This window comes from Phaethon aethereus (assembly GCF_964289735.1).
Source record: "Phaethon aethereus genome assembly, chromosome: 1".
NCBI lineage: Eukaryota > Metazoa > Chordata > Aves > Phaethontiformes > Phaethontidae > Phaethon > Phaethon aethereus.
The window spans coordinates 87184939-87205316 of record NC_138575.1 but is presented as its reverse complement, the minus strand read 5'-3'; positions in this window follow the sequence as shown (position 1 = coordinate 87205316).

The window sequence follows — 20378 nt, the reverse complement described above, 5'->3', positions numbered from 1 at the left end:
CTGGTATGGCAAGTAGACAGACAAATATTCTTGTGTAAGGTTTCTTTATGTCAGTTATGTGGAGTTTTTTTCATAACACCTTTCTAATTGTGCTTATTTAACTAGAGTTACTTCCCTGAATAGTAACATAGAGAAGGTTAGACTGTGGACCTCTGACATTACCCTAACTATTCAAGTTATGCCAGCTCAGTAAGTCAAGACACTTGCCTCCAGAAATTAGGAACTTATGCAAAATGTTGTTTGACCAGTCTCATAATTTTATTACATTTTTACATTTCTATTGACTGACTAGAAATGTGTCTGAGAAAAAACAGAATTATGAGAAGCAAGAAGATAAAAAAAACTTTTAGCAAGTAAATGAGGCAAGTTTTTTATGATCAAAACATCATGATGTTGTCAGAGACACCTCCATTTGGGGATTCATTTAACTCTTGTTCATTTAGTAAAAATTAAGTTTAAAATTAGGTCCAATGCTCTAATTGCTTCATTCAGGAACTGCTATACTTGAGAATGACATTGTTCTCCTCAGTGATAGTACTACCTGCATATTTTCAGAAAGTTTTGTGACTGTGGAACTGAACATATAATCATTTTGACTGTAAATGAAAATTTTCTGCTAATCTCAGACCTATATTTGAGAAGACAAAATTAAGACAATCTCTAAATTATTTTTTAATCTAGTTCATTTCAGTGCATTTCATCAAGATTATTTTATGGACTTAAAGTTAAACCTAAGTAAATATTTTAAACTTATCCTTTTCTAACATCTATAAAGAAATGTCCACCTTGTTGAGTGTTTTTAAGATTGTATTACCACATTATCTGAAGAGTTCACATGTTTTAGTACACTTGGCCTCTCAACCTCCTGTGAGATGAGTAATGCCTATAGCCCATGCAGATCCCCAAAGAATCCTTCCTTAAGTAGACTCCTGAATACTTTATGGTAAATTACTTTGGACAAGAATTTTGATATCATACAGGAAGTGTGGAAGACTAGGCAATTGATCTCCAATCCTCCAGTCTAGAAACTGGCTCAAAATTGGAGGGTTAGGTGTTAAGATAAGAGAAATGCAATTCCTAGCTGTAAAAGGACAATTGTAGATTCAGAGTCCTTTCTGACTAGAACAATCAGACTTTCTCCATTATCTCTTTCTACTTTCTTACCTTCCACATTTCTAATAAACATATTTCTTCTTGTGGGAGAAGATGAGGGGAAGGAAAAATAGTAGGACCAGAAATGGAGGAATAGAAGATAGACAGAAATAAGAGAGAAAAAAAAAAAAGGGGAAAAGGCAAGTGTTAAGTGATTCCCAAAAAGTTGTGGATCAGATCTGTAAGATTTTATGCCAAAATGAAAAAAGCTTCTCTAAGTCACCACAGGAAGTGAATGTTCCCTCTAAAACACAGCTTGAACCCTGTTTACATATCACCCATGTGATCACAGATCTGCAGGGAGTAGTGATGAATGTTCATACAGCCTTGACTTGAAGATCACGAAAAGGTAAACAACATCTGTAGATGTGCCGACAGAGTGAGGATGTGCTCCTGCTATAAACAGCAGAGCACTGCTAACTCCTAGCACTCATCCTTTCTCATCAAAGCAATAAAGAATATCTGAAGTATTTTCTTTATGAAAGGACAGCTTGGGGCATCTGTTTTAGTGTCTCTTAAGCTTGCTCCAGAGCTGTGTGTATGATTTACTTTTTATTTGAGAAAATACATGAATCATTCCATCTGGAGATGTGGATTTAATTATTCCTGTTCCTCTACTGCTATGTGGTATCCTCTTTGCCAAGTCAATTTTCCTTTCCAGTAACTTGTTTCTTCTTCTGTTTTTCAAGACAATAGACATTGTTTCACAACGCATATTGTCTAATAGAACAATGTTGGGGGGCTTTTTTAAGACTTCCAAGCATTAACACAGTAAGCACACAGTAGTTAGAAAATAAAGACACTAATTATTCTTTCAAGCTACCTCAATCAATCATCACTAATTATTCTTTCAAGCTACAGAGTAGGAGGAACAGAAATGAGAGGAACAATAATTTGCTAAGACGTCCAACATTGCCCAGGTTTGCTAAAACAGGAGTGCAAATTATTTTCCTTAACTTATATTGAAATTCTGGCACAGCAGAAATCCAAGTGAATCAGGTTTAAAAGATACTCTGAAATTTCCATTTGTGGCTCCGAGTTTCCTCCATAGCAGCCTTGGCCAATGCATGGCTAAGATGAGCAATAGAACCTGAATCTCACGAACGTTGTTTCCCCAGCTCAGAGACTGACAGCACATATGTGAGAGAGAGATGTTTCCCAGAGACATAGAGCAAATGCACCAGTGAACCCTAAAACATTGTGACATGAGGATGGGTCCAATACAATGCATGCAGCACATTCTGCCAGGTCTTTTTCTTCATGTTTTCTGTTTAAGGCATAAATAGAAGACAACAGTAATTGTTCTGCCAGACATAGTGTGAAGTATGGTTTTGGCTTAACATTAAACATAGTGTCCTGGTTTCAGCCAGGGTAGAGTTAATTTTCTTCATAGAAGCTAGCGTGAGGCTATGTTTTGGATTTGGGATGAGAAAATGTTGATAAGGTGCTGATGTTTTGAGTTGTTGCTAAGTAGTCAAGGACAGTCCAGCTTCTCATGCTGTCCTGCAGCGAGCAGGCTGGGGGTGCATGGGAAGCTGGGAGGGGACACAGCTGGGACAGCTGACCCAGGCTGGCCAAAGAGATATTCCCTACCATATAACGTCATGCTCAGTATATAAAGCTGGGACAAAGAAGGAAGGTGTGGAGGGACGTTCAGAGTTATGGTGTCTGTCTTCCCAAGAAACCATTACGAGTGATGGAGCCCTGCTTCCCTGGAGACGGCTGAACACCTGCCTGCCCATGGGGAGTAGTGAATGAATTCTTTGTCTTGCTTTGCTTGCGTGCGTGGCTTTTGCTTTACTTATTAAACTGTCTTTATCTCAAACCATGAGTTTCCTCACTTTTACTCTTCCGATTATCTCCCCCGTCCCACCGTGGGGGAGTGAGTGAGTGGCTGCGTGGTGCTTAGTTGCCGGCTGGGGCTAAACCACGACACATAGATAAGATTCAAGATAAAAGAAGAAGATAACAAAGGATCAGAGGGGTTAAAGGCAGATAGACTATTCATGTTTCTCCCTATGAATTCAGTGTCTCCAAAGAATACAGAGGTGAAAAAATCCTGTGTAGACTGAAGAAGGTAGAAGTAGCAAATAGCTCTGATTTCTTGTTACAGACAGAGGAGTGGCTATGAGGACATGGAATGAAATAGAGAAAAGCAAACTAGAAAAACTATTGGCTATTCAGAGGGCCAATGACTCATGGATGTTTGGATGTTCCCACAGTGCTTACCAGGGACAGCAATTTCATTACAGAGGATCAACATAAAAAATGTTATCTTTAGGTAAGCATATAAAGGACTCCAAGCTTTGGCCTTATTCATATGCATGTGCCTGTCACTTTGTGAAAATTCATATGTGCACACTCATGTGTATGAATTTGCTTTCAGATTCTGTCATATTTTTTTCCTTTCTGTACCTGTGGAAGGTAGATGTCAGTCTGGTGGCAGTCTGTTAGGGTTACATTTATATTAGGTGGTGTTTTTAGCTGAGTGGTGTCATATCAAAAGCTCATTCTCAAAACAGCTGCCTAATTTACTTAATAAACTGTAAAATTACAGTTGACAGTTTCAGTACCTGTTCGTGTTGGGTCATGTTAGTATTCAGACCACCATGCTTCAAAGAGAAACAACGTCAACAAAGTCAAACTTTTACTCTGAGGAAAATATGAGTGCTGCAAAATGATAATGGATAAATGGAACTGAAAAAAAGAATTAAATGCATTTGCTAAATCAAATAAATTAGGAGTTAGAACTGCAAAGTCAACTTTGAAGGTAAAAGTGGCAGAAGAAAGAAATAATATAATTTATGTTTGTGTGGTTTGTGTGTGTATGTGTATGTTGGAGGCTGCTGACTGCTCTAATTAAAATAATGACAAAAGTAAAAAAGTGAAAACAGATTTTCCTTTTCTTAAAGTAGAGGTCACTGGAAAATAAAATGTTAAATAAATGTTTAAAAATCTACAGCTGTTGTTAGTGTAGATGAACCTTATATACAGAATTGTCTCCTTTTTCGAAAAAAAAGACTAAAACTCAGAATTCTGTTTACACAGGTTTAAGCAAATCATTCTCAGCTACAACCTTAAGTGATATCCAAATATTTGGTTTCATTTTCTGACTGGACTTGATTGTCAGTGTGCCTGATAAGACAGACAATCTTTCTTCTCAGCAGCAGCAAACTTCCCTTGCTACTTTTTTTGAACAGTATTGTCTCTGTTTCTGCTCCCCAGGAACAATCTCTTCATATCTCCTTCTTTAAACTAATAGTATATCTTATTTTTGTCTTCTTGTTTACACTGTAAAAGTCTCTCAATACAAAATGCTCTGCACTAGTAAAATTCCCTCCAAATTTACCACAGAGCATAAACATTTTTCAGGAACTATCAGCATCGTAAACAAAGAGCTTACGCAAAATTCAGTAGCCAAAATAAGGTAACCATCCAAATAAGGTATTTGTCATAGCAGCTCCAGTTTTATGCCTGTATAGTGCTTTTAACCCAGAGTCATCAACTGCTTTGAAATGGTAAAACATATCAGATAAAGGGACATTGTAACAGAGAAATAGAAGGGGAAAAGCCAGGCAGCTTTTTAGACATTTGCATGTCTTCATATTTGAAGCTATTCACATGGTCATTCCTAATACATCATATAAAGTGTTTCTAATGATACCTTGGATTTTGCATATGAGGATCTTTGTTAGCAAATGTAACAGTAATCATCCTTCATTTCATGCAAAGTCAGTTGCATGCTGATCACTTACTTACACTGGTCCCTGGTTCTGCCTTTATAACTATATTTTCCAGAGCATTGAGAATACTCTGCTTTAAAGTTTAGCTCTACCAAGTTAAGCTGCCACTTCCTTGGTAAGGTATAAACTAAAATAAGACAATTAATTCCAGGACACTAGTATTTTCATATGAAGAAGGGAGAAGCCTGAAAGTTTGGTTTTGTAATGAAAATAATGTCCTCTTGATGTGACCTTACCAGTATGCTAGCTCTTCTTGCCCTTCCATATTGACAAGATAAATACTTGTCTTGCTTTACAAGAGCTATTACAGAGGTAGCTGAAGAATGGAATAGAGAAGACAATGGTTTTATATTTCTCCACAATTTCTGTCTTTCCTGTGCAATTTTTTCAATCTTTAATAGAAGTTGCTTTGTAGAGGTAAAACATTATCTTGAAAACGTTGAGCATTTTGTCTTAACAAACAACTCTTCTGCAGTATCTGTCTGTAAGAAAACAATGGCGGAATTAGCACTTTTAGGCAACAGATTAAGCTATTCAAAAGTCTTCTGCTGCAGTTCTTCTATTCTCTGGATCCCAAAGGAGGTTAGAAGATGTTCTAGGCAATAAACTGCTCAGCTTTTTTGGAACTGGGGCATGTTTTGTAGTATTTCTAGACATTTTGTGACCATTATGGTAAAGGCTTACTTTAATAAAAAAATAGCCTGCCTATGGAGAGTGGAAGCATCAGATTTATAATGTTGGACACATGCTCCCAATTTTTAATTGCATCTTGGTCTATAAGACCAAATCATATGGTCAGTTCAGCTCAAAACCTTCCTCTCTTTTTTTTTTTCTGCAGATGACACCAAGATGGGCAGGAGTGTTGATCTGCTCAAGGGCAGGAAGGCTTTGCAGAGGGATCTGGACAGGCTTTAGTAAGGTCAAGTGCCGGGTCCTGTACTTGGGTCACAACAATCCCGTGCAATGCTACAGGCTTGGGGAGGAGTGGATGAGAGCTGCCCAGTGGAAAAGGACCTGGGGGTGCTGGATACGAACCGGCAGTGTGCCCAGGTGGCCAAGAAGGCCAACAGCGTCCTGGCCTGTATCAGAAATAGTGTGGCCAGCAGGAGCAGGGAAGTGATTGTGCCCCTGTACTCGGCACTGGTGAGGCTGCACCTTGAATACTGTGTTCAGTTTTGGGCCCCTCACGACAAGAAGGACATTGAGTTGCTGTAGCATGTCCAAAGAAGGGCAGTGAAACTGGTGAGGGTTCTGGAGCACAAGTCTTACAAGGAGTGGCTGAGGGAACTGGGGTTGGTTCAGTCTGGAGAAGAGGAGGCTGAGGGGAGACTTTATCGCTCTCTACAACTACCTGAAAGGGGGTTGTGGCGAGGTGGGTGTTGGTCTCCTCTCCCAAGTAACTAGCAATAGGATGAGAGGAAATGGCCTCAAATTGCACCAAGGGAGGTTTAGATTGGATATTAGGAAAGATTTCTTTACTGAGAGAGTGGTCAAACATTGGAACAGGCTGCCCAAAGAGGTAGTGGAGTTGCTATCACTGGAAGTGTTCAAAAAATATGTGGACGTGGCACTTCAGGACATGGTTTAGTGGTGTTGGGTTGATGATTGGACTTGATGATCTCAAAGGTCTTTTCCAACCTTAATTACTCTGTGATTCTCTGATATAGCAGGCTTTCACCTGCTTTTGATAAGCTGAATTTAAAGTGTTGACTGTTAAGCTGAGTAGCTATATTGTGTGAATTTAGCAAGATTGTGCAAACTTGCATGCCTTACTAATCGCCAATCTCCAGAGGAGGAACTGAAAAGGGGGCTTCAGGGACTGATAAAAGAAATGTCTTGCCACAAGGATGATAATAAGAATAGGTGAATGCTACCAGCATCAAGTCAGCAAAATTTCACGGTAACTAGGGTAAAAGGCAAAGGTGGCAGGGGGAGATCACGACCACAGACTCAGTTGAGGAGCTATGCAAATTACCCACACACACACTTTCTAGGAGCACGCGTGCTAATTTAAATACATGTAACCAATAGCAAGTGATATAGTAATCACTAATCAATGAATGTAAACTTGGGCAGGGTTTTTTATTGCTTTACTAATCATGTAACAATATAAATACGCTGTAGTTTTTGTACCGAGCTAAGCTAGCTTTGTGGGATACCACCTAGCTTCCTGATTTGCGCAAACCTACAGTAAAAGGAATACCTTGACCCTGTGTGAATGTTGGCCTTGCATACTGGGTAAAGATCCCACTTTTTGGGACAACACTTTCTTCTAACTTTATTTTGGGTGTTAGGTTGTCAATAACATTTTACATTTCTATATCCTGAATCATGCAAAGATGTCAAAACACTTGAAATATCCTGTGAAATGGGACATAGTTATTCATCCTAGCAATAATCAAATTTAAGGAACTGAAGACTCATTTAAAATTCCTACAGTTTAGAGGGAGCTTAGTTACTGCATCTGTCAAATCATGCACACAAGATCTGAAGATCCCTGAGTGTTCAACCTAAATGCTGTCCAACATTGCATGAGAAACTACTATTAGACTTCAACATAGAAAATTGCTCTTCTCTTTGTTCTTCCATGTTCCGACCACAGAATTTGTCAATGACCTTCTATGGCAATGTCTTGTGGTCCAGCTTTACTGAGATTTTTAATTTGGCTCTTTGTGGAGAGCCAAGCTGATCTAGAGTAAGATTGACTATCATACTCATTAGGAATGAGCATTTCCTGTACCACGGCATCTGACTTAACAGAGTAATTTGGTATTTACTTTCCAGGAGCAGCAGATAGGGTTTAAGGTCATTAACGGCAACTTTCCATGTTGACAGTGCATTGCTCTGTTCAGTCCATAAAACTCCAAGTAATTTACAACTGCATGTTACTCAAGCTTGTTTTTCCCATTGGACATATAGGGAATTGATAGTGCTGCTGCCCATGTAAGAACATTCTAAACCTGTTTCTCATACAGACAACAACTCTGTCTACATGGAATCTTAAAGGCATTAGGCTTCTATAGCCAGACCGTATTTTTTAATAGTAACAAAAGTTCAGACACCAGCCACTTAACTGATGGCTATCAGCTTCTAGGTGTATGATGCTGATGATCCATAGCTAAGTGAATATTTCTCTATTCAGAGCAGAATGCACTCAAGTGGACTGTTTCCTCCAACAGCCCCTTTGTAATTGCCTTGTCTAAAGCTTCTTTGTTCAGGAAATTGATGTGACTGAAGAACACATTAAAAGGTTTTTCCTTCATTCCTTATACACAAATGATGTCAGGGTTTGTTCATATGACTATATGAGATTGTTTTCAAAGCTGGAAGGTATGTTAGCTTTTTTCCTAGTGCAGAGAGGTAAAAAATTCCATGGTGCAAAACTTCCTGTGTGCCAGGAAGGGTCACAGAATCTGATTCCTCACTATCACAAGACCATATTACTCTATAATCCTTTTCACAAACTTAACAATCTTTAAATAAATCACACAAACAATAATAAATAAAGAAATCTTATAAACAAATACAGGATTGTGAAAAACATAGGTCATATTTCTGTACACAAGATCATCTACTTGATTCCAGCTAAAACTACTCAGAAGTTCATTTCTGACATCAGATGGTGGATTTCCCTTAACTAAAATTATATGAATATTAGGCAGCTGCACCATTTATTTAATGTTTGAACTTCACACAATTTGTAATTACAGAAAACAAAAGGAACTCAATTCTGTCACTCAGTATTGCTTTGGAAATCTGCCTTCTGCTTTCACTTCAATTGCCTCATTTGCAGTATGAACTGGATGCTTCCAAATCTCAAAGTTAGGGCTACTTTTCAATGAGAAATCCAGAAAGATTTTTAGCATGTCAAGAAAGTTTACTGAAAAGTGCTGGTCACAGAGTAGCTGAGTTCTAATGCAGGATGTTATTTCACAGGCATGAGGTTCATATTTTCTGTAACTAGTCTGATTCCAAATAAGATTAAAATTTAAGATACTGTAAATACAAACTCCCTAAAGTGTAAATGAGAGACTGTACTGATTATTTCCTCTTAATATTCTTTCTTTTTTTTTCCTATTTATTCTTTTTTTTGTTGTTGTTTACTTCTAATTTTTTCTGGGCTGTGTCTTCAGTTCTCCTTACTACATATTTTCCTCATTCTGAAGGGCTTTTGCTTCCTTTCCACCCATCAAATTCCCTCCACTACCCATGCATTTTTCATTAGCTCAACTTCCTCTCTTCATCCTCAACTCACTATGAGATGTTACTTTAGCTTGTTCTCCCCATCCTCTACTTCAGAAAGCAGCAGGAGTTACAAAAGTAACCAGACTTATCAATATGGCTAGCTCTTCGTACCTTTTGGGAACCTGACCATACAACATTCAGTGGTGTTACTGAACTGTTGAATATGGTATCTAGAGATATTTTTTGAATTCTTCAGAGAAGAATTTGTGACGATCACATCCCTCACTCCATGCTATTCCTGGAATGCTTTTTTTGAGTTGAGAAGATTTTTATATTCATAAATGTTTATCAGTCCTTAAATTTGTCTGATGATTAGGATCTGAAAAGCTGCATCAAAAAGAATTTTCTTATTTGAGGTATTTGTAATTTCCATGCTTTAAAAATTTCAGTAATCCAGTCAGAGAGAAGAGCCATTGATATCTGATTTTGAAACTCATCACAGTTGAATATATTTGTTTTATTTGCTACCACTTAAAATCATTGTACTGATGTGTGAGAGCTGTCATCATGCACTGCTGATCTGTTACTGTTTTGATATGTACTTTGCAACATTTTATTTTATAGGATGACTAAATTGGGACAACAAGAAACAAGACTGCTTGCCTCTTAGTCCCCAGGTTAAATTTGTGAAATTAACAGTTAATGTGGAGCTAGACATTTTTAACTTCCAAATAAGTAAGTTGAATCAGAGAGGGTACTACCAAAGAGTATATGATAAGTATGGAGTTCTATGTAGGCTCCATATTTAGGGTTCACTTCCGAAAGCTGAACTACACTGGAAAATGGCTAAATAAGAAAATAATAAAATCAGTATCCTCAAATATCAGATTTTTGCTCTTGGTTCTGTTTTATGGAGGGAAGGAAGGAAATGGGAATGCGGGAATGAATTTCCACCTGAAGTTAGCTAACTCATGATAAAGTCCTAACTGAGAGAAGGTTCTTGTTACTGTTAGAGTATTAGAGTAGACAGTACCATAGCCCACTTAGGCTTAAACTTGACTTGCTAACACCAGTGCAAACTGTAGTCTCCACAGAACTACATATACTTCCTCCCCTGCAATAGTTATTGCCATCAGCACAGCAAATTCAATATGTAATTAACTGATATTCTTTCTGTGCCTTGCACAATGACTCTTAAGCATTTCCTAGCATCTCTTGCCTACAAAGACTTGTAAATATTAAGGACATAAAATCTGGGCTTCAGTAAGGTCTTTTACATGGTCCCCCACAACATCCTGCTCTCTAAATTGGAGAGATGTGGATTTGATGGGTGGACTGTTGGGTGGATGAGGAATTGGTTGGATGGTCACACCCAGAGGGTAGTGGTCAACAGCTCAATGTCCAGATGGAGTCAGTGACGAGTGGTGTCCCTCAGGGGTCCATACCGGGACAAGTACTCTTTAATATCTTCATCAATTACATAGACAATGGGATAGAGTGCACCCTCAGCAAGTTTGCAGATGACACCAAACTGAGTGGTGCAGTTGACACACCTGAGGGACAGGATGCCATCCAGAGGGACCTAGTCAAGATCTAGGAATGGTCCTGTGTAAATCTCATGAGGTTGGACAAGGCCAAGTGCAGGGTCCTGCGCCTGGGTCAGGGTAACCCCTGGTATCAATACAGGCTGGGGGATGAAGGGATCGAGAGCAGCCCTGCCGAGAATGACTTGGATATACTGGTAGATAAAAAGCTGGCAATGTGCCAGCAATGTGCACTCACAGCCCAGAAGGCCAACTGTATCCTGGGCTGCATCAAAAGAAGTATTGCTAGCAGGTCGAGGGAGGTGATTCTGCCCCTCTACTCCGCTCTGGTGAGACCCCACCTGGAGTACTGCATCCGGCTCTGGAGCCCTCAGCACAGGAAAGAGACATGGACCTGTTGGAGCGGGTCCAGAGGAGGGCCACAAAAATGATCAGAGGGATGGAACATCTCTCCTATGAGGACAGGCTGAGAGAGTTGGGGTTGTTCAGCCTGGAAAAGAGAAGGCTCTGGGGAGACCTTATTGCAGCCTTCCAGTACTTAAAGGAGGCCTATGAGAAAGATGGGAACAGACTTTTTAGCAGGGCCTCTAGTGATAGGAGAGGGGGTAACAGTTCTAAACTAAAAGAGGGCAGATGTAGACTAGATAGAAGGAAGAAATTTTTCACAAGGAGGGTGGTGAAACACTGGCACACGTTGCCCAGAGAGGTTGTATACACCCCAGCCCTGGAAACATTCAAGATCAGGTTGTACGAGGTTCTGAGCAACCTGACCTAGTTGATGATGTCTCTGTTCACTGCAGGGGAGTTGGACTACATGACCTTTAAAGGTTTCTTCCAACCCAAAGATTCTATGATTCTATGAAAAGCCATTTACCATAGTAGTGTTTGAGATTATCGTTGAAGATTGGAAGCTAATTGGTCACATTAAGATAAATAAAATTTAGTATTATATTTTGCATACGATGGAATAGTGATATAGAGTTGAGCTGCCCAAGAAAATAAAAATAATTGGTAGCATAGCTGCTGTCACATTAAATGTCACTTTAGTACAATACCTGAGATATAGTGATGTAGTAAGTAAAAGAAACATCTTTTCCTCAATCTGTCCTGCTTGACATATACAACATGTACTGAATGGGCTCAGATCACCTTCAGGGTCATGCAGCCAGCCAGAGGGACCTTGACAGGCTGGAGAAATGGGCTGACAGGAACCTCATGAAGCTCAACATGGGGAACTGCTAAGTCCTATACCTGGGGAGGTGCAATCCCATGTACTATATATGCTGGGGGTCACCCAGCTGCTGGAAAGCAGCTTGGCAGAAAAGGACCTCGAAATCCTGTTGGACACCAAGTTGACCATAAGCCAGCAATGTGCCCTTGCCACAAAGAAGACTAATGGTATCCTGGGCTGCATTAGACAAAGTATTACCAGCAGGTTGAAGGAGGTGATCTTTGCCCTCTACTCAGCTCTGCTGAGGCCACACCTGGAGTCCTGTGTCCAGTTCTAGGCTCCCCAGTACGAGAGACATGGACATACTGGAGAGAGTCCAGCAAAAGGCCACAAAGATGGTTAAGGAACTGGAGCATCTGTAATATGAGAGAGGCTGACCGTTCAGCCTGTAGAAGAGAAGGCTCAGGGGGAATCCATCAATGTGCACAAATACCTGAAGGGAGTATGCAAAGTGTAGAGAGCCAAGCTCTCTTCAGTGGTGCCCAGTGACAGGACAAGAGGCAGTTGGTACAAACTGAAACACAGGAGGCTCTGTTTGAACTTCAGGAAACACTTTTTTTTTGAGGGTGACTGAGCACTGGAGCAGGTTACCCAGGGAGGTTGCAGAGACTCCATTGCTGGAGAAACTCAAAAGCAGTCTGGATGTGGTCCTGGACAGCCTGCTTTAGGTGACTGTGATTGAGCAGGAGCGGTTGAATTAGATGACCTTTTTTATATGTTTCAGTAGCATCATTGGATTGGTGCTAAAGACACACAAAAACATTTGAACACTTAAATCCAAACTCTGATACAACTCAGAAGTTGAGCTCATTTATCTATGCTTTTGAGACCCACAAGTGTGAGGGGGAACATATTTTAGATGACCAGCAATAGTATTGTACAGAGATAGGTCATTTAATTTCAGTAGCATTTTGCAGCTTGATTTCATTCTTGTTAGGTCTTCCCTCTCACTCTAAACACTGAAATTCTTGATAAAAAGAATGCCTCCTTACTCAGTCAATTCAATGTATCAGACTGCTGCAAAGCTGAATTTTCTAGGATAAGAAATAGCTGTCAGAAATCAGCAAATAAAAATAGTGTAAAATTTGGAGGAAAACGATAAATTTTAAATTATAAGAACAAAAGCCCATCTGCACTCAAATAATTGAATATTTTTTTAAAACCCTAGAAAAATATTTTGATATTCCACAATATTTTCCCCACAAACTTTAGAAAAATCAGTCAATCAAACAGTATCTTAAGCATTTGTTACATAACCTTTTTTGTCTGGACAAATTTCCATTTTCTTGTGTGTGTATTGGAATAACCTTATTCAAAACAATAATTCTCAGTTTGACTCTATGTTTGTAACGTACTTCAGCCCCCTCACTGGTCTGTAGGAAATCCCTCTTGGTATATGCACCAATGTGAACACTGTGGCATCCAAACTTGTCTGTGTCCTCTTGATAAGCTTGTAGTTTGTTTTGGTGGCTGCTGAACTGCAAGGAGAACAAATTCTGTCTATCATCTGCTGTGTCTGATTTGACTTTTCTGAGTAAAGATAATGGCCCAGCTCTTTTAAAGCACCTAAATGATAGGGAGTGAGAGATAGTTTGTTTTGAGAGGGCAGTATGGGATTTTACCCCTTTTAGGCCTTTTCCTTGTCAAAGTCAGGTCCTTGATATTTAACCACTTTTCAAGAGACTGTTCTCCAGTTAAGAGAACCAGAACAAATGCTGTTTGTCTGATATTTTTAATAAGTATTCCTGAGAATACAAGCATCACTGGTGTCCTTAAAGGAAAGGCTGGTCACAAACATCAGCAGAGCAGTTATCCATAAAGTAAGTTTGCTGGTGTGAACACGTGTTCCTATCTAACCTGAACCCACTTACAAAGACCCTCACATGAGAAAGATGCAGGCATATAAACTAAGTTACGTGTGTTCCCCCCACTCCTTTAAAGCCATTCATCTGTTTGCACAAAGGCAGATATCGCATCCTGACTGTCCCTGATGTAGGAGGAAATAGAAGTTTATGTTCCCAGTCAATAAGGTTCTCATACTTGTCCATGTAAACCTTCCCCCCTCAATCCTTTGAAAGGAAAGCAGTGGTTTTACATCAATCAGGATAGTGAGACTGAGTTCACAGGGTTTATCCTCATGCAGTTCAGCAGACTGTACCCAGAGACCTGGCTTAAGCTAGCTTGCCAAACCTGCAGCAGATTACAATCATGTCAACTCATGCTTTATGGATCAAAACATTTTTTTTTTGATTTCTGGTCATGATTAGAGAATGAGATTGCCATTGTTGGTTTATGGTGACAGATGGATGATACTGTGCCTTTGTTATGTCCATTTAACAAGAGACCTATGACCTAATTCTGCCACACATATCAGTTTTGGGTTGGTGTGCTTTTCATGCTCATTCAGTTGAGTAACATGAGAGAGATGAAAGGACAGCCTGATTCCCAGGACCTCACATTTTTTTATTGCCAATCTAACAATGGCAATATTTTCATTCAGGGATAGCGAGCACCTGCAAGGATATTTTTGTAGGTGCAACAGAGGTTTGCATTAAAGAGAACTTACAGAGGAGACTCCTTTTCAGTCCCTTTGCTGATACACTTTTGGTTTAATGACTGACACAGGGGGGAAAGAACGTCTTAGGATAGCTGAAGGGCCTGGGTAGCTGTTATATGGGGTTGGGTTTTAAGCATATGCACATGGGCTTTGCTTGTGGTGCAAAGAGACATAAGAAAGAAGTTTGCCTGGTACTTAAAGCAGAACAGCTTCAAGCAAACCTTCCCATTTGGTCTCCTGTCACTATCATTGCTCCCTCTTCTGCAGACAGGAACAAAATATACCTAAAAGACAAAGAAAGTGAAAAGGAGAGGAGGCAAAAGTAGCCCCTGACAACCTTTGGCACTTCTGGTGTTTCTTATAACTGGTGTTTCTCTTCAAAACTATGTTATTGAAAATATATGCTGGAAGCCCTGTGTGGAGTATAAACAAGACTATTTGGGGAACACAGTAGACTTCTTACAGCTTCTGAAGAAAGCTGCCTCTCTTTACACAGGGAAGTAGTTTGGAAGAAAGGTGCTTACTTGCTTTTTTTCACTCAGCAACTCTCCAGCCAGTTGTCTGTCTCTGGAACTCAGCCAAGTTGCTTGCTTTTAGCCAAATGTTGTAACTGTCTGCTGCTCTTCTGCACTGACCTTTTCTGCAAAAGCATGTGTTTCCTACGTGGATTGTCTTATCCCAGGTGGAACAGGAGGGAAAATGCCATTTACAAACACACATTAGAGGGAAAAAGAAGAGGTAGAGGTGGTGGTTTGAGTTCAGCTGAGGAGGGCACAGAATTATGGGGATAATCCTGCCTGAGGATCATGGGTTGCTCCTCTGTCTCAGGAGCTCTTTTTTGCACTTTTTTCACTTACAGGGTGAAAGAACTCAGGCTAGGTGCCTGTATGAAATCAACCTACTGCAGTGAAAAAGGTATGTCCAAGATTTGCTGTTCCATTCTGCCTTTTGTTCAGGTTTTTTCCTTGACTGCTGTCTCCACCTGGTGTTTACCTGTTTTCTGCCCTAGACTTAGATGCAGAGAGTAATTGCTGTCTCTAGGCAGCTTGGAAACAGTTCTTCCTTTCATATGTCATTCGCTATTAAGAAATAAGCATTTCAAAGGTTTTAAGGACAAACTAAAGGACACTACAACACAGTGGCATTGCTGATATAACTGAGAATTCGGCAGCTCCACATTGTCAGGGAAAGCACAACAGAGATCATAAGAATCTTTTGCCATCATTAACAGTTTGTAAGCTTCAGGGACCCATACTCTGACCTTTGGCCTAGTTGCAATCAGAAATTTGATGTGTCACACCCATGTTTATTATATATCCTCTCTGATTATGACTCTTCTCTGCTGAAATGTTTGTGGAGAGGGACAAATTTTTAAAGCATTTTGAAATTGTTTGAGTGTGGACAAGAATAAATAGAGATCCACCATCCACATGCAAAGTCCTAGGGGAAGAAAGACAATAAGAAATTGTATAGCCTCTTCAGTGAGGCTGAATTTACGTGGTCATAGTAAGCTGGTATTATGTGCTTTGGGTGCCACTGAAAGCCAAAGTCTTCTCCCTATGTCCAAAACCACCTACATCTACTCTATCACCTTCCTTGTGCCAGCACTAATGCTAATGTGGCTGTGCTCTGAGCTCGAGCAGAGAAGTGAGCTTGTTGCTGACTAGAAACCTGAGAAAACGGTTTGTTTTCAGCTGGATGGGTTCTTGATGTGTTATGAAATGAACAATAAGGTACAGGACAATGCATACCTCGGCCAGAGACAAGGGTGGGGCTAAGCCCCCCACAATGGTTGTGCAGCTGCAACCCAGGACACAACATACCAACTGTTGATCCACCATGCTCTTCTGATATGCTGTTGAAATTCTCCTTTTCTGACAGTGATGTTCAGTGAGGTGGGGGATAGCCAAACAGTCTGAAACTAGGCTGGCAAAAGGACTACCACTTCAACACTGAAGTGTGCTTGGTGAATGGGTAGCAAATTAGTTCCTCTGAGTTTTTGTTATCTGAGAAGTAACTCATCCTTCCTTGCAGGGAGCTACATATTGAAACAAGGATCTAAAACAATTACAAGGTTTTAGCATGTGTTACTAACCAACTCTAAGTTTTGCAAATTCCTTAATATATGGAAGGTTATCGATTACATGATTAGTTTGACTTTAGTATAGAATTCTTTAGCTTAATAACTATGTGATTATGTTTAACGGCCTACTCTCATAGTCCTTAGGCTGTATTTGCCTCAATGCTAACATTGTAACTATGTGTAAATGGTTAATCACGACTAAAGCAGGCCTCAATAAAATTAAAACAAAGAAGAGTTAAGAGCAAGGACTGAGAGATTAAAGAGAATAGAGAAGATATCTTAACCTTGAGCATAGAGATAGACTGGCAGGAATGCTCTAACAAGGATGATAAGAAGAAACCGCTTGGCTGGACAACAGAAGGGGCAAACATCCAAGGAGAAGAAATTATCCTCAAGAGACCCGTGACCATAAAAGGGAAAAAGGAGTAGGGGTCTAACTCCCCAAATGACCACCGATGACCACCCGAGACCCCTGCGCATGCGTAGTGTAGTTTTGCAACACCAGCATTATGTAAATGTAATAGATAAGCAAGGAGGCGGTGATTTCTTGGAAAATGTGTGAATATTCATGTCTTTAAGGTGATGAAAGTTCATCTAAAGGATGAACTTTTGTTTCAGTGCACACATGTTAGGAGGACATATCCCCCATGCACCCAACACTGTAATAAACATACCTGCTTTATAACTCTTTTGAGTTGTGAAGTTTGTTTCAGCACGTCAATATAACTATCATAATTGTTACTAATTTTCAGGATCCATAGCATAGGGGCCATAGCATCAGTGCTGCTTAAATGAACTTTAGGAGAGAGAGGGGATGATCAAGGTGAACTACTGCTCTATAGCTGGATGGTCAGAACACAGCAAGAGTATAAAGCTTTTGTCGGAGTAAAAAATTTTCAATGTTAACATAGTAGCTGTTGTGAACTCTGCTCTTGCAAGGCATTTGGGGAAACTGAGTACAGCAAATGTGGATGATTATTTCCTGTGGGTGGCCAAATAGGTGAATCACAGGACTGGCTTGATCAGTTATTTATTCCATTAAGTCTTAGGGTGTGCATACTGTAATTCTATTTGGCTTAATCATGATGGCTTGCACCTGAGGAATTCAGGAACATAAAGGCAGTAAAATATGGTTTGAGAACTGAAGTCCAGAGGGCCAGTAATTGTACAGTAATGAGAAGGTTTACAACTGGAAAACTTTCTTCTAAACCCTCCTGCGCTCTGTTCACTACCACTGAATTAATGAACTGTTCAAAGCAAATAATGAAATTAATGGAACGTGTCTGAAAACAGGAAAGGGGTGAGATGATGGAATATTTTAATAGTTATTTACGTCCTTTTTTAAATTTTAGCCTATTTAAAAGTAGCAAGAGAATAACAGTACGAATATTGTAATGCTTAGGGCTAGAAGCAGCCACAAGCTGAATGAGAAAAGTGAACAGTCACAGAGCCATGCTTCAGAAAACTTGCTCCTGTCCCATTCTGTGAGTGAGACAAATTTCTGCTGGAATCATGTGTTCAGCCTTGGTTATCCTATCTCAAAAAAGTGAGGGGAATGTAAGCACAAAAACTTATTTAAAGCATGAAGAAACTATGATGTGAGGCAGAGTTGAAATTGTTTGGTTTATAAAGATTAGTAAGTGGGAGGGTGTGTGCATAGAGGGAAGAGTTCTTAAAATAATGAATGAGAAAGAAAAGGATGATCCTAATGGAACAAATAAGAGATGTTGACAACTAAAAAAAAAGTGCTTTTTACAGAAAGTGTATTTTACTTCCAGAACAAGATATAGTGAGATAAAAAGCACAACCAAAAAAAAGTGTGGAGAATCTAGAATTTGGTGGGTTTTTTAAGGTGGATTACATTCGTAGCATGGCTAATATCATAAATATACTGTATGCAGTCTGACATGCAAGAGACTTGTTAATGGCATTCTCAAGGTGAAGCTCTACAAGAAAAGGGACAGTTAAATGTACTGCAGATTCTCCCATCATCAATGCTGCTATGCTAGTTTACATGATACATCCCCCCCCATCCCCGCCAACAGGCACACTAAACTGCTGTATACACTTCATGTGTGGATCTGATCTTGATACTAGCATTTTAAAAACCTCTGGCATCTTTCTGCATCATATGTGTGAGTGTACATGTTTTCTGAGTAGTGAGCTGTCATTGTGTCAAAGTATGGCCAAGGCTATCTCACCCTAGTTTCACATAATAAAAAGGGAAATCATTACAAGGATCATGTAAACCTGAATTTTAAATGCAGTGCATGGCTTTGAATCACTTGTATTACCTCTCCCTATTTCAACCTTACAATCTGCAAGGTAAGAGCTTCCCTTTTGGTTAACTCACGTCTCCGAGTAGGTCAATGTTGATTAAAAACTTTGGCTATATCAGAAGGGGTAATATATTGTAATTCTTTGTTGCATTAGGAATAGGACCAAGTTGATCTTCCAAAGGTTTTTATTTCTTTAAATTATTATATATATTTTGATTATGCATTTTTAAATTATTATAAATAATTAGATTATGCATATATCATTGGAAAATGCATACTATTTTTCAACAATACATGCATACCCAATGTAGGTAAGGACAAGTGCTATCAGTGGTATGTTCATGCTTCATGTTACACCAGCGTTGTTTATTCAGATATCTAAAAAGCACTCCATTACTTAGAAGGAACTGGAATTTCATGTAGAACTGTCTGGGACATTCTTTTAGATGATTACATAGATAACATGCTTAGGAATGCAGCACTGCTAACAGAGTATTAGGAAAGTAGTCATTACCATAAATGATTGTATTTCTAAGAGAGACTTTTTCTAGCAGGTTTATCTAAAGGTATATTATGTAACACAAACAGCCCATAGCCATTACATTTTTATGAGCTAAATCCTATTCTCAGTGACACTGTCCAACCCCATTGACCTCAGTTAGCCTGTCCAAGTGGGTTCAAGAACAGATGACCAGTATTCACCTCCCTCTGTTGTCTCAGGAGGCTACAAAAACAGTTGAAGGTTTTTTTGATGTTTGAAAGCCAGTTTGATTTTCTTTTTAAATTAGAATAGAATAGTATAGTTCTAGTTGGAAGGGACCTACAATGACCATTTAACACAACAGCCTGACTACTTCAGTGCTGACCAAAATTTAAAGCATGTTAATAACATTAACAGGGCATTGTCCAAATAACTCTTCAACACTGACAGTCAGGGGGCATCAACCACCTCTCTAGGAAGCCTGTTCAAGTGTTTGACCACCCTCTCAGTAAAGAAATGCTTCCTAATGTCAATTCTGAGCCTCCCCTGATACAGCTTTGAACCATTCCCTTGCATCACAGAATCATTAAGGTTGGAAAAGACCTTTAAGATCATCAAGTCCAATCATCAAACCAACACCACCATCCCCACTAAACCAAGTGCCACGTCCACACATTTTTTGAACACTTCCAGTGATGGTGACTCTACCAACTCCCTGGGCAGCCTGTTCCAATGCTTGACTACTTGCTCTGTACAGAAATTTTTCCTAATATCTAATCTAAACCTCCCCTGGCACAACTTGAGGCCATTTCCTCTCGTCCTATCACTAGTTACTTGGGAGAAGAGACCAACATCCACCTCGCCACAACCCCCCTTTCAGGTACCTGTAGAGAGCGATAAGGTCTCCCCTCAGCCTTCTCTTCTGCAGACTGAACAACCCCAGTTCCCTCAGCCGCTCCTTGTAAGACTTGTGCTCCATACCCCTCACCAGCTTTGTTGCCCTTCTTTGGACACGCTGAGCACCTCAACGTTCTTCTTGTAGTGAGGGGCCCAAAAGTGAACGCAGTATTCGAGGTGCGGCCTCACCAGTACTGAGTACAGGGGCACAATCACTTCCCTACTG